Source organism: Oncorhynchus masou, chromosome 18 (assembly GCF_036934945.1).
Source record: "Oncorhynchus masou masou isolate Uvic2021 chromosome 18, UVic_Omas_1.1, whole genome shotgun sequence".
NCBI classification, from domain to species: domain Eukaryota; kingdom Metazoa; phylum Chordata; class Actinopteri; order Salmoniformes; family Salmonidae; genus Oncorhynchus; species Oncorhynchus masou.
Genome location: NC_088229.1, coordinates 12,581,988 through 12,593,675, shown reverse-complemented (window position 1 = coordinate 12,593,675; position 11,688 = coordinate 12,581,988).

The following is an 11,688-nucleotide window of genomic DNA, read 5'->3' as shown; positions in this document are numbered from 1 at the left end:
AACTCCCTCCAAAGATTTTCTATGGGGTTGAGATCTGGAGACTGGCGAGGCCACTCCAGGACCTTGAAATGCTTCTTACGAAGCCACTGCTTCGTTGCCCGGGCGGTGTGTTTGGGATCATTGTCATGTTGAAAGACCCAGCCATGTTTCATCTTCAATGCCCTTGCTGATGGAAGGAGGTTTTCACTCAAAATCTCATGATACATGGCCCCACACATTCTTTCCTTTACACGGATCAGTCGTACTGGTCCCTTTGCAGAAAAACAGCCCCAAAGCATGATGTTTCCACCCCCATGCTTCACAGTAGGTATGGTGTTCTTTGGATGCAACTCAGCATTCTTTGTCCTCGACGAGTTGAGCTTTTACCAAAAAGTTATATTTTAAGCAGGGGGACATATCTGGCACTGTAGGATTTGAGTCCCTGGCGGTGTAGTGTGTTACTGATGGGAGGCTTTGTTACTTTGGTCCCAGCTCTCTGCAGGTCAATCACTAGGTCCCCCGTGTGGTTCTGGGATTTTTGCTCACCGTTCTTGTGATCATTTTTACCCCACGGGGTGAGATCTTGCGTGGAGCCCCAGATCAAGGGAGATTATCAGTGGTATTGTATGTCTTCCATTTCCTAATAATTGCTCCCACAGTTGATTTCTTCAAACCAAGCTGCTTACCTATTGCAGATTCAGTCTTCCCAGCCTGGTGCAGGTCTACAATTTTGTTTCTGGTGTCCTTTGACAGCTCTTTGGTCTTGGCCATAGTGGAGTTTGGAGTGTGACAGGTGTTTGAGGTTGTTAATACAGGACAGGTGTCTTTTTCATACTGATAACAAGTTCAAACAGGTGCCATGCATAATTTCCAAACAATACAGAGAGAAAGCAAGCAGAATATAAAAAACACCTTGAGGACTGATTCCAAACAACGTTTGCCATGTTTACGAGTGGAGTTAATCCGGACAAGGGAGCCTCTGCATTTTGTCATGATCTCCTTAGCCATGGCTTAAAGAAGAAGTTACAGGTCTGTGAGAGCCAGAAATCTTGCTTGTTTGTAGGTGACCAAATACTTATTTTCCACCATAATTTGCAATTTTGAAAATCTGAGATAAATTCATTAAAAATCCTACAATGTGATTTTCTGGATTTATTTTCTCATTTTGTCTGTCATAGTTGAAAACGTGTACACAAATAATATTTATGATGAAAATTACATCAGGCTCTTCAAAGTTAATGATTTTATTTATTTGGTTATCTTTTTTGTGAAAATGTGGGAGAACTTGCACATACTTTACACAAATTAGTCCATTTCTATGGTTCAAAAGGAAAATCTGACTAAATTATTTTAATTTTTTACATTATGCCCCCCACTGTATATATATATATGGTGGTCAGTCAGTACCCAGGAGGCAAACAAAAACTGGTTGAATCAACATTGTTTCCATGTAATTTCAACAAGCAAAAATCTATGTGATGACATTGAATAAACATGGAAAACTGATGCGACTAGCAAAAAGTTATCGACGGGGTCCTGGTGAAATGTGTTGTTGATTTCATGTTGAATTCAGGTAAGTTGACAAATCAACCAAATGTAAATCCAAACTAGAGGATGAACTGTCGTCTGTGCCCAGTGGGTAATTACCTACCAGCTAAATGTGTTGTTCTTCATCCTAATGGAAAAATGACTGGTTCACAATAATGTTGCTGAATATCAGATGCTTTATAAACTATTCAGGGATATTTGTGTTGTGAAAGGAGATTTTTGTAGTATCATGTTGTAGGTTTACTCATTCATCCATGTGCTGAGTGTTCGTACCCATAGGTTGTCTGCCTCTCTCAATACACGTTGAGTGAAAAGCACTGTCTGTCTGTCTGTCAGTCTATCTATCTGTCTCTCTATCATTTACACCACATTTTTCATACAATACTCTAAAACAAGGTATATCAATTATTACTCTAATACAAGATACATAGATTATTACTCTAATACAAGGTATAACAATTATTTATTTTGTACAAAGTATAACAATTATTTATTTTGTACAAAGTATAACACTTTTCTTTCTCTCATACAAAGTATAACAATTCTATCTCACTGTTTTTAATGCAACATCTCTGGGGGGTACGATTTCCAATGTATTTATTACATTTACGAAAGAAACAGGGAACTTGAACTCAACAGAGAGGTAGATCAGATGTGCTTGACCTGAAGAGCTGTATCTGATGATGCCTCAGCCACACGTGAGCCAACCAAAACCACTAGTAAAAGGCAGCATGCATTGTCCTGTGTGAACATCTAGAACTCAATTGGGATGTTTTTAATTTCACCGGATTAGGCCTAAAGTAGATGATTTGCTCCGCTGCTGTCTCTGTTAGATCAGCACGACATCGGATTGAAGTCTTAAGGCTGGTTTATACCTGGTATAGTACAATTGTAAACCAGCATTTAGGACAAATTGAGGACCGGCACACATGACTGATACTCAGTTAACCTTAGACTCATAGCCTTATAAAGCCTTACAGAAGGTTGTTACAGTACTTTACAGTACAACTGTTATTTGACTGGGAACCATGAAATAATGGGCTTTGAATTTATCTGTGCATTTTTATCATCAAAAAGTTGTTTTCTAACTGATCACTTGCTTTGCCTCTTTGAACATAATTAGGAAGAGAAGACATTTGAATACCATGAAGACTGTTAGATGATTTCAGGTAGCAGTGCTCCCAAATGTACTGTACTTTTCAAAACGAAAAGCACAGGATCAGGAAGAGTCATGCAAATGGTCTAAGGCACTGCATCGCAGCGCTAGCTGTGCCACCAGAGACTCTGGGTTCGCGCCCAGGCTCTGTCGCAGCCTGCTCTGTCGCAGCCTGGGCCCTCTTTTATCTTCCAACTTCATTCCTTTAGTTGTGTGGTGATGCGCACACTCACAAACAAACATGCGCATACACACACACACACGCACACGCACACACACACACACACACACACACACACACACACACACACACACACACACACACACACACATCTCCACAAACTGCCATTAGATGCCTGAGAAGTCTATAGACTAAAAAGCGAGGGAGGAGGAGGAAGAGAGAGAGAGAGAATACCACACGACTGTGTGTGGAGAAACCGGTGAAGAATAACTTTCCTGCGAGATAGGAAAACAACATCAAACAGGATTACCAACCCATGTTGTCCTTGATCTTTGAAATGTTGCCGTCATACACCACGCTTTCTCTTCCATACCTACAACACCCTAAGCATTGATGATCTTAACACAGAACTGTGAGTTGCACTGTAAGTCAAGAATTGGGCCCAACATGTTAAAGGCCCAATGCAGTCGTTTTTATATCAATATCAAATATTTCTGGGTTACAATGAAGTACTTTACTGTAATAGATTTCCATTAAAATTGCAAAAAAATGTCAAGCGAGAATTTTGTCTCTGAGAGGTCTGAGTTGGAAGGGGTAACATTGTTATTCTAACTTCCGCGATGCATATAAAGCCCTCCCCCGCCCTCCTTTCGGAAAAGCTGACCACGACTCCATTTTGTTGCTTCCAGCCTACAGACAGAGACTAAAACAAGAAGCTCCTGTGTTCACGTCTGTTCAACACTGGTCCGACCAATCTAATTCCACGCTTCAAGACTGCTTCGATCACGTGGATTGGATTATGTTCCGCATTGCGTCCAACGATAACATTGGCGAATACGCTGATTCGGTGAGCGAGTTCATTAGAAAGTGCATCGGCGATGTTATATCCACAGCAACGATTAAAACGTTCCCAAACCAGAAACCGTGGATTGATGGCAGCATTTGCGCGAAACTGAAAGCGCGAACCAGAAACATGACCGAATACAAACAGTGTAGCTATTCCTTCCGCAAGGCAATAAAATAAGCTAAGCGTCAGTATAGAGACAAAGTAGAGTCACAATTCAACGGCTCAGACACAAGAGGTATGTGGCAGGGTCTACAGTCAATCACGGATTACAAAAAGAAAACCAGTCCCATCGCGGACCAGGATGTCTTGCTCCCAGACAGACGAAATAACTTTTTTTCTCACTTTGAGGACAATACAGTGCCACCGACAAGGCCCGCTAGCAAAACCTGCGGACTCTCCTTCACTGCAGCCGACGTGAGCAAAACATTTAAACATGTTAATCCTCGCAAGGCTACAGGTCCAGACGGCATCCCCAGCCGCGTCCTCAGAGCATGCGCAGACCAGCTGACTAGTGTGTTTACGGACATATTCAATCAATCCTTATCCCAGTCTGCTGTTACCACATGCTTCAAGAGGGCCACCATTGTTCCTGTTCCCAAGAAAGCTGAGTTAACTGAGCTAAACGACTACCGCCCCATAGCACTCACTTCCGTTAACATGAAGTGCTTTGAGAGACTAGTCAAGGACCATATCACCTCCACCTTACCTGACACCCTAGAACCACTCCAATTTGCTTACCGCCCCAATAGGTCCACAGACGACGCAATCTCAACCACACTGCACACTGCCCTAACCCATCTGGACAAGAAGAATACCTATGTGAGAATGCTGTTCATCGACTACAGCTCAGCATTTAACACCATAGTACCCTCCAAACTCGTCATCAAGCTTGAGACCCTGGGCCCTGTGCAACTGGGTACTGGACTTCCTGACGGGCAGCCCCTAGGTGGTGAGGGTAGGTAACAACATCTCCACCCCACTGATCCTCAACACTGGGGCCCCACAAGGGTACGTTCTGAGCCCTCTCCTGTACCCCTGTTCACCCACGACTGCGTGGCCATGCACGCCTCCAACTCAATCATCATGTTTGCAGACGACACTACAGTGGTAGGTTTGATTACCAACAACGACGAGACAGCCTACAGGGAGGAGGTGAGGGCCCTCGGAGTGTGGTGTCAGGACAATAACCTCACACTCAACATCAACAAAACAAAGGAGATGATTGTGGACTTCAGGAAACAGCAGAGGGAGCACCCCCCTATCCACATCGACAGGACAGAAGTGGAGAGGGTAGTAAGTTTTAAGTTCCTCGGCGTACACATCACGGACAAACTGAATTGGTCCACCCACACAGACAGCGCAGCGCCTTGTGTGTATAAAGTAGTAGTTGTGGAATTGTTAGGTTAGATTACTCGTTGGTTATTACTGCATTGTCGGAACTAGAAGCACAAGCATTTCGCTACACTCACATTAACATCTGCTAACACTGTGTATGTGACAAATAAATTAGATCTGATTTGGTGATGTCACCATGGAATGTCAAAACTCCCGCCCTTGCAATCCTGCTGATGAGAATGTCCTGTTAAGATTACATTTTTATAAAGCAACTATCAGGAAATACACTGATCAAATGTTTCCACACTTTCACATACAATATGATATAAAACGCAGGAAACCTACATTTTGACTGACTGGGCCTTTAAGGGACGTCAGTGGAAAGACTGTAGATATATATCACACACCTTTCTCAAATGCCATGACCTATTCACCTCCTGCCCTGACCTATTCAACTCCTGCCCTGACCTATTCACCTCCTGCCATGACCTATTCACCTCCTGCCATGACCTATTCACCTCCTGCCATGACCTATTCAACTCCTGCCCTGACCTATTCCCCTCCTGCCATGACCTATCGACTTCATGCCATGTCCTATTCAACTCCTGCCATGACCTATCGACTTCCTGCCATGTCCTGCCCTGACCTATTCCCCTCCTGCCATGACCTATTCAACTCCTGCCATGACCTATTGAACTCCTGCCATGACCTATCGACTTCCTGCCATGTCCTAATTACCTCCTGCCCTGACCTATTCCCCTCCTGCCATGACCTATTCAACTCCTGCCATGACCTATTGAACTCCTGCCATGACCTATCGACTTCCTGCCATGTCCTAACTCCTGCCCTGACCTATTCAACTCCTGCCATGACCTATTCAACTCCTGCCATGACCTATTCACTTCCTGCCATGTCCTATTCACCTCCTGCCATGACCTATCGACTTCCTGCCATGTCCTAATTACCTCCTGCCCTGACCTATTCCCCTCCTGCCATGACCTATTCAACTCCTGCCATGACCTATTCACTTCCTGCCATGACCTATTCAACTCCTGCCATGACCTATGACCTATTCACCTCCTGCCATGACCTATTCAACTCCTGCCATGACCTATTCAACTCCTGCCATGACCTATTGTCCTGCCATGACCTTTATATGCCATGTCCTTTGGTGTGCCCTGACCTATTCTTCATGACCTATTCAACTGCTCCATGACCTATTCAACTCCTGCCATTACCTATCATGACTGGGTAACAACACCTTACCAGCATGACTGGGATACAGGACATTATTACCATGGCTACAGGACATTACTACCATGGCTACAGGACATTACCACCATGACTGGGCTACAGGACTTTACTACCATGACTGGGCTACAGGACATTACCACCATGATGACATTACCGCCATGACTGGGCTACAGGACATTACTGCCATGACTGGGCTAGAGGACATTACCACCATGACTGGGCTACAGGACATTGCCACCATGACTGGGCTACAGGACATTACCACCATGACTGGGCTACAGGACATTATTACCTTGACTGGGCTATAGGACATTATTACCATGACTGGGCTACAGGACATTACCACCATGACTGGGCTACAAGACATTACCAGCATGACTGGGCTACAGGACATTACCACCATGACTGGGCTACAGGACATTACCACCATGACTGGGCTACAAGACATTACCAGCATGACTGGGCTACAGGACATTACCACCATGACTGGGCTACAGGACATTACCACATGACTGGGCTACAGGACATTACCACCATGACTGGGCTACAGGACATTATTACCATGACTGGGCTACAGGACATTATTACCATGACTGGGCTACAGGACATTACATGACTGGGCTACAGGACATTACCACCATGACTGGGCTACAGGACATTATTACCATGGCTACAGGACATTACTACCATGGCTACAGGACATTACCACCATGACTGGGCTATAGGACATTACTACCATGACTGGGCTACAGGACATTACCACCATGACTGGGCTTCAGGACATTATTAACATGACTGGGCTACAAGACATTACCAGCATGACTGGGCTACAGGACATTACCACCATGACTGGGCTACAGGACATTATTAACATGACTGGGCTATAGGACATTACCACCATGACTGGGCTACAGGACATTACCACCATGACTGGGCTACAGGACATTACCACCATGACTGGGCTACAGGACATTATTAACATGACTGGGCTACAGGACATTATTAACATGACTGGGCTACAAGACATTATTAACATGACTGGGCTACAGGACATTATTAACATGACTGGGCTACAAGACATTATTAACATGACTGGGCTACAGGACATTAACACCATGACTGGGCTACAGGACATTACCACCATGACTGGGCTACAGGACATTATTAACATGACTGGGCTACAGGACATTATTAACATGACTGGGCTACAGGACATTACCACCATGACTGGGCTACAGGACATTATTACCATGACTGGGCTACAGGACATTACCACCATGACTGGGCTACAGGACATTACCACCATGACTGGGCTACAGGACATTATTACCATGGCTACAGGACATTACCACCATGGCTACAGGATATTACCACCATGACTGGGCTACAAGACATTACCAGCATGACTGGGCTACAGGACATTACCACCATGACTGGGCTTCAAGACATTACTGCCATGACTGGGCTACAGGACATTACTACCATGACTGGGCTACAGGACATTACCACCATGACTGGGCTACAGGACATTACCGCCATGACTGGGCTACAGGACATTACCACCATGACTGGGCTACAGGACATTACCAGCATGACTGGGCTACAGGACATTACCACCATGACTGGGCTACAGGACATTACCACCATGACTGGGCTACAGGACATTACCACCATGACTGGGCTACAGGACATTACCACCATTACTAAGCTACAGGACATTACCACTATGACTGGGCTACAGGACATTATTACCATGGCTACAGGACATTACTACCATGGCTACAGGACATTACCACCATGACTGGGCTATAGGACATTACTACCATGACTGGGCTACAGGACATTATTACCATGACTGGGCTGCAAGACATTATTAACATGACTGGGCTACAGGACATTACCACCATGACTGGGCTACAGGACATTACCACCATGACTGGGCTACAGGACATTACCACCATGACTGGGCTACAGGACATTATTACCATGACTGGGCTACAGGACATTACCACCATGACTGGGCTTCAAGACATTACCAGCATGACTGGGCTACAGGACATTACCACCATGACTGGGCTTCAGGACATTACCACCATGACTGGGCTACAGGACATTACCACCATGACTGGGCTACAGGACATTATTACCATGACTGGGCTACAGGACATTACCACCATGACTGGGCTACAGGACATTATTACCATGACTGGGCTACAGGACATTACCACCATGACTGGGCTTCAAGACATTACCAGCATGACTGGGCTACAAGACATTACCAGCATGACTGGGCTACAGGACATTACCAGCATGACTGGGCTACAGGACATTATTAACATGACTGGGCTATAGGACATTACCACCATGACTGGGCTACAGGACATTACCACCATGACTGGGCTACAGGACATTATTAACATGACTGGGCTATAGGACATTATTAACATGACTGGGCTACAGGACATTACCACCATGACTGGGCTACAGGACAATACCACCATGACTGGGCTACAGGACATTATTAACATGACTGGGCTATAGGACATTATTAACATGACTGGGCTACAAGACATTACCACATGACTGGGCCTACAGACATTATTAATGGCATTACTACCATGGCTACAGGACATTATTAACATGACTGGGCTGCAAGACATTATTAACATGACTGGGCTATAGGACATTATTAACATGACTGGGCTGCAAGACATTATTAACATGACTGGGCTACAGGACATTATTAACATGACTGGGCTATAGGACATTATTAACATGACTGGGCTACAGGACATTATTAACATGACTGGGCTATAGGACATTATTAACATGACTGGGCTGCAAGACATTACCACCATGACTGGGCTACAGGACATTACCACCATGACTGGGCTACAGGACATTACCACCATGACTGGGCTACAGGACATTATCAAAAAAAAGATTGAGGAAGATAAGTGTTTCCAATTACATCATCAACTAATTAGTCAGCAATTAGTAGGCAATGCCTACTCATAATGGATTAAAATCATGATGCACATGATAATGTCATTGGATACACTTTTTTTTTACTACAAAACATGGAAACGTTCCATTTTCACATGCTGATATTGACTTTGGTATTGTTGTGTGTAGCTACGTTTACTAGCTAGCTAGCCAGCCAGCCCATAGATAGAGCATTGCATTGTGGGTTTGTAGTCGACTTGAGTTGCAACAAATTTCCACAATGATTTTCACATGTTGCTAACAACCTTATTATAACAAGAAAATGAAAAATGTGTTCACTAAACATAACATCCCCAGAGTGCACTCCTCAATAGCAGGACTACCATGATCCCATCCTCAATAGCAGGACTACCATGATCCCCTCCTCAATAGCAGGACTACTGTGATCCCATGCCCACAGGGAGGAGCAGGGATACAAGGAACCAGGGCAACAGGGAACCAGGGCCACAGGGAACCAGGGACAAAGGGAACCAGGGCCACAGGGAACCAGGGCTACAGGGAACCAGGGCTACAAGGATCCAGGGCTACAGGGAGGAGCAGGGCTACAGGGAACCAGGGACAAAGGGAGCCATGGCCACAAGGAACCAGGGCTACAGTGAACCAGGGTCACAGGGAACCAGGGCTACAGGGATCCAGGGCTACAGGGAACCAGGGCTACAGGGAACCAGGGCTACAGGGAACCAGGGCCACAGGGAGGAGCAGGGCTACAGGGAGGAGCAGAGCTACAGGGAACCAGGGCTACAGGGAACCAGGGCCACAGGGATGAGCAGGGCTACAGGGAGGAGCAGAGCTACAGGGAAGCATGGCAACAGGGAACCAGGGCTACAGGGAACCAGGGCTACAGGGAACCAGGGCCACAGGGAGGAGCAGGGCTACAGTGAGGAGCAGGGCTACAGGGAACCAGGGCTACAGGGAACCAGGGCCACAGGGATTAGCAGGACTACAGGGAACCAGGGCGACAGGGAACCAGGGCAACAGGGAACCATGGCCACAGGGAGGAGCAGGGCTACAGGGAACCAGGGCTACAGGGAACCAGGGTCACAGGGAACCAGGGCTACAGGGATCAAGGGCTACAGGGAACCAGGGCTACAGGGAACCAGGGCCACAGGGAGGAGCAGGGCCACAGGGAGGAGCAGGACTACAGGGAACCAGGGCTACAGGGAACCAGGGCTACAGGGAACCATGCCCACAGGGAGGAGCAGGGATACAGGGAACCAGGGCTACAGGGAACCAGGGCTACAGGGAACCAGGGCCACAGGGAGGAGCAGGGCTACAGAGAACCATGGCAACAGGGAACCAGGGCTACAAGGAACCAGGGCTACAGGGAACCAGGGCCACAGGGAGGAGAAGGGCTACATGGAAGAGCAGGGCTACAGGGAACCAGGGCTACAGGGAACCAGGGTCACAGGGAACCAGGGCTACAGGGATCAAGGGCTACAGGGAACCAGGGCTACAGGGAACCAGGGCCACAGGGAGGAGCAGGGCCACAGGGAGGAGCAGGACTACAGGGAACCAGGGCTACAGGGAACCAGGGCTACAGGGAACCAGGGCCACAGGGAACCAGGGTCACAGGGAACCAGGGCTACAGGGAACCAGGGCAACAGGGAACCATGGCCACATGGAGGAGCAGGGCTACAGGGAACCAGGGCTACAGGGAACCAGGGCCACAGGGAGGAGCAAGGCCACAGGGAGGAGCAGGACTACAGGGAACCAGGGCTACAGGGATCCAGGGCAACAGGGAACCATGGCCATAGGGGGAGCAGGGCTACAGGGAACCAGGGCTACAGGGAACCAGGGCCACAGGGAGGAGCAGGGCCACAGGGAGGAGCAGGATTACAGGGAACCAGGGCTACAGGGAACCAGGGCTACAGGGAACCAGGGCCACAGGGAGGAGCAGGGCCTCAGTGAGGAGCAGGACTACAAGAAACCAGGGCTACAGGGATCCAGGGCTACAGGGAACCAGGGCTACAGGCAACCAGGGCTACAAGGAACCATGGCTACAAAAAAAATGGATATGGGTATTTTTAGATTGCAGTGAAGTTTGCAGTGATTAATTTATCTGGCATTGTCATTTACCAAAGATGACTTTTGTGAAATTGAAAATGGGACCATGCAGGTAAATATACATCCTCATGTTCACAAATAAACAGATTAGACTACACCAATGATTACTCATCCAGGTCAACATTGTGTGTGTGTGTGTGTGTGTGTGTGTGTGTGTGTGTGTGTGTGTGTGTGTGTGTGTGTGTGTGTGTGTGTGTGTGTGTGTGTGTGTGTGTGTGTGTGTGTGTGTGTGTGTGTGTGTGTGTGTGTGTGTGTGTGTGTGTGTGTGTGTGTGTGTGTGTGTGTGTGTGTGTGTGTGTGTGTGTGTGTGTGTGTGTG